General features: G+C 44.6%; 1 non-coding gene across 1 annotated transcript; it reads right to left on the bottom strand.

Moving 5' to 3' along the window:
- Positions 1-4,192: 4,192 nt before the first annotated feature.
- Positions 4,193-4,267, bottom strand: Trnas-uga (transfer RNA serine (anticodon UGA)). Its single transcript has one exon. It is a non-coding gene; the product is annotated as a tRNA-Ser (tRNA).
- Between the last annotated feature and the right edge of the window lie 564 nt (positions 4,268-4,831).

The following is a 4,831-nucleotide window of genomic DNA, read 5'->3' as shown; positions in this document are numbered from 1 at the left end:
GACAAGCGATATTGATCTGACATGCATTGTAATGAGCTCCGCACGCGGCGAGAGATTTTACTACTTCTCTTCGAGTTCGCCAAACCGTACCTTGGCCAGCTAAGACGCCAGACTCCTCCAACTGACGTTTGGAGCTTTATGGACAGTATCCTCCTACAAGCTCCGGGTTTTGACGATCTAACGCGCCAGTCGGACGGAATTCGGCTCGATTTACCTTAGGAGCACACCCAACAACTCTGTCAATCAATGCCAAGCTGAATAACTTCTTGCATAAGGACCAGAGGTGAACTGTTATTGACTTGTTCAGTTTGTGAAGCTCATCTTTTTCTATGAATCATCCAATTTATCTGAAATTTGATTTTCTCCACACATACATCACATCTACCAATTTCTGTCACAGCCCGCATCTCGTGGTCGTGCGGTAGCGTTCTCGCTTCCCACGCCCGGGTTCCCGGGTTCGATTCCCGGCGGGGTCAGGGATTTTCTCTGCCTCGTGATGGCTGGGTGTTGTGTGCTGTCCTTAGGTTAGTTAGGTTTAATTAGTTCTAAGTTCTAGGGGACTGATGACCATAGATGTTAAGTCCCATAGTGCTCAGAGCCATTTGAACCAATTTCTGTCACATTTTGAGCATCCCTTCGTGATGCGTCTTTTTTTGTGTCTAGAGTATAGAGCGTGTGGAGAAACGAGGAGGGATTCAGGTATAAGGAGTAATTCATAGGTCTGCAGCCTTCCATCTAAAACAGGTTGGTAAACTGAAATATACAGTCAGGTGAGGCGTTTGTGTCCCCTCAATTGCGGATTATCTGTTCTGGTATACGAGTGCCTGGCTATCCAATTTCCACAGAGATGAATAGATCGTACAGAGCCGATGGAGCGGTCGCCGTTTCTCCCGATTTGGATTCAATAGATCCCTATCTGTAGAGATGCGCAAAGCCAATCGTGTATGAATTTAAGACCAGAATCCTTGTAGATCTCAGGAAGCCAACCACTGAAGTTTCTGCTCGTATTCCGGTACATGAGTCTTATGCGGTTACAACAGTCTTACAATGTGCTGGATAACACGTCCAGCACGTACTGTAACCTTCCTGTGTTACCACCATAATTTTCCTTTACCTGTACAAAATGCCACATAAGTCGAGGATAAAAATGTTTTATCGTGCAGTTCTTTGCGACATGGTCACGAGCCCAGGAGAAACACTGCAGGTGATGTCATGCTGTTAGCAAAAGCAGTCGCACAAGTCGCCTGCTACCACAGCCCATAATAATAATAATGAGCGTATGGCATTGGTGGCCGGGAAACAACTTGCCGGACGGTTTGGCCGCCGCTCCACAAGTTCTTTAACGCCACTACGGCGACTTGCGAGTGAATGACGATGAAATGATGACGAAAGACACACAACACCCAGTCAACTCGAGGCAGAGAAAATCCCTGACCCCGCCGAGAATCGAACCCGGGAGAACGCTACCGCAAGACCATGAGCCGCGGACACCACAGCCCATTAACGCCACATTTTGCTGCACTGTCCTGACAGATACGTTCGTCCTTCGTCCCACATTGATTTCGGCGATCATTTTACGCAGTGATGCATGTCTGTTAGCACTGACAACTCGTAGTAGACGCCACTGCTCTCGGTCGTTAAGAGAAGGTCGTCGGCCACTGCGTTGTCCGTGGTGAGAGATAATGCCTGAAATCTGGTATTCTCGGGACACTCTTGACACTGCGGATCTCAGAACATTCAATTCGTGAATTTCCGAAGTGGAGTGTCCCAAGCGTCTAGCACCTACCACCATTCTGCGTTCAAAGTCTTTCAGTTCCCGTCATACTGCCGTAATCACGTCAGCAACATTTTCGCAGACATCATCTGATTACAAATGACAGTCCATCCAAGGTACTGCCCTTTCATATGTTGTTTATACGATACTACCACCTTCTGTATATGTCCACATCGCTACCCCATGACTTTTGTCACCGTGTTGTAATACAAAAAAGTTAACATCATGCAGCCACAGTTTTAAATGGGGACGTTTGCTGTAATATAAGCCTGACTCGTTCAACATAATGGCTAGAAATCGAAATTACGATCTGTAGGGCATGGAGTTAACTGAACTACATTGAACTAAACATGGGTCGGTACTCAACTTTTACAAACTGTACTTGTTGTGCCTCTTCCTCTTAATTATAATAGTATACATACATGATGGCAGAGGCTACAAAACGAAACAACAGAGACAGTGAAAAAGTGTGTCGATATATATATATATATATATATATATATATATATATATATATATATATAATGTGTGTGTGTGTGTGTGTGTGTGTGTGTGTGTGTGTGTGAGAAAGAGAGAGAGAGAGAGAAAGAATGACAGAGAGATTTTTGAGGGGAGTGGATGAGGGGGGCTGAGAGAGCGCAGAAACGACGCTCCGCTTGAATAATAGATTAAATGTTGCACGGCTGCGCCCTCGGGCGCGATATGAAGTGGCCTGGAAAACCAATAACACGCGGGGGTATCCGGTTCGGTAGAACGCGGACGCTCTAGCAGTGGGCGGCGTAGCTGAGCCACTCCCGAGAACAACACTGCTGCAGGCTCGCGCACGGAGACGCCGCCTATCTTGTGTGTGACTCTCAGTATTACGTCTCTCTTAAGACCAGATAAGACGGTACTACTTTAGCCAAACTGAACACGTTAAACATCAACATGGGGGCGACGAGGTTAACAGCAAATAAAGGCGGTCGATGTGTGGCTGAGACCCAAAAGATAATCCGATGTTTACACAACAGTATAGGACGATCGACCTGTAAGATGGAAATTTTGCGAAAGAAAAAAAGGTTTCGGATTAGTAGTAAATGGTTTGAGGGTACCCTGGCATAATTTGTAGGGATGGTCATGTCAACGTATAGAATGCAGCGGTTGCAGGAAAATTGATCAGAACTGATTAAAACAAGAACTTCGCTATTGTACTCTAAGATTGACAGGCACAATCACAGACCGGTTTCATCAAGCGCAGTACTTCGTACATCTGCAGCTACATGTACATCATTACTCTGCACTTCATAATTAAGTGCCTTGCAGAGGGTTTATCGAACCACTTTCGAGCTATTTCTGTACAGATCCACTCTCGAAAGGCGCGAGGAAAAAACGTGCCCTTAAGTCCTTCTGATTTCTCTTATTTAATTATGATGGACATTTCTCTCCATGTAGGTGGGTGCCAGCAAAATATTTTCATACTCTCAGTAGAAAGTCGATGACTGTAATTTTCTGAAAAGATCCTGCCAGAACGAAAAACGCCTTTGTTTTAATTACTGTCACCGCACTTCACATATCATGTCCGTTGAACTATCTCCCCTATTTTGCGATAGTACGAAATGAGCTGCCATTCCTTCAACTTTGTCGATGTCCGTCAGTCCCATCTGATGCGGATCCCACATCTCACAGCAATACTAGAGTAGGGCGGACAAGCGTGGTGTACGCAGTCTTTGTAGTAGACTTGTTGCTCTTTCCAAGTGTTCTGCCACTAAATCGCAGTCTTTTGTTTGTTTACCACAACATTACCTAAGTGAACTTTCCAATTTAAGTTATTCTTAATTGTGATCCATATGTATTTAGTTTAAGTTGGAGACTTTAGATTTGTGTGATTTATTATACTGCGAAAGAACAGTCCTGAAAGCTGGCGTCACTGTCACCAGCTTTCAGGTGTATCAGGTGTACGTCGAGTGTATAGTTAAGGAGTTGCGGGGCTGCGCTTATTTGACGGATACTGTTGAACTGAAATTTCTTTATTCAGATTTGGTGAAAGCAGTAGAATCTGTGAGGGTCATCTGGTGTAAGAAGTCAGCTGTAAACTACTGTTGGGACAGGGACCAGCAGTAGATTCTGAAACAGAGATCCGTGAAAGTCGCAGGTCCTTAACTGGCGGCGCCAACATCAGTTTATTTTCTGGCGTCTGCCATAGAAGGAAGGAGGAAGGTTAAAATTATTTACTATGACACGATGATCTGCCAGCTATACGTGGCAACGAATTTCTCTGCAGTTTAGACTAACCCACTGTTAGAATTATGGAACTTCAAAATTTTAAACAGATTACGAGATTTAGATCTGAATTTAATGACCTTAAAAATTCCAGAATGAGATTTTCACTCTGCAGCGGAGTGTGCGCTGATATGAAACTTCCTGGCAGATTAAAACTGTGTGCCCGACCGAGACTCGAACTCGGGACCTTTGCCTTTCACGGGCAAGTGCTCTACCAACTGAGCTACCGAAGCACGACTCACGCCCGGTACTCACAGCTTTACTTCTGCCAGTACCTCGTCTCCTACTTTCCAAACTTTACAGAAGCTCTCCTGCGAAACTTGCAGAACTAGCACTCCTGAAAGAAAGGATATTGCGGAGACATGGCTTAGCCACAGCCTGGGGGATGTTTCCAGAATGAGATTTTCACTCTGCAGCGGAGTGTGCGCTGATATGAAACTTCCTGGCAGATTAAAACTGTGTGCTCGACCGAGACTCGAACTCGGGACCTTTGCCTTTCGCGGGCAAGTGGTCCCGAGTTCGAGTCTCGGTCGGGCACACAGTTTTAATCTGCCAGGAAGTTTCATACCTTAAAAATTACTTTAAAATTGGCTGCATGTCTTAAAATGTTTCAATAATTTAAAACGGACCTCCACGATTAAAAAGCGCATGACAATAAGATCTCTAACGGTTTTAATTACGTTAAATTTCTTAAACCTTGAAATTTGAAATCAAGCCTAATTAACGACATATTACACTGAAAGGATGTATCTGTATAAATGTTACTGATCGGCCACGTCACAAAAACACATACATACG

Source organism: Schistocerca serialis, chromosome 4 (genome assembly GCF_023864345.2).
Source record: "Schistocerca serialis cubense isolate TAMUIC-IGC-003099 chromosome 4, iqSchSeri2.2, whole genome shotgun sequence".
Lineage (NCBI taxonomy): Eukaryota > Metazoa > Arthropoda > Insecta > Orthoptera > Acrididae > Schistocerca > Schistocerca serialis.
Note: the sequence above shows the minus strand (reverse complement) of the source record. Positions and strands in the feature narration are given on the sequence as shown.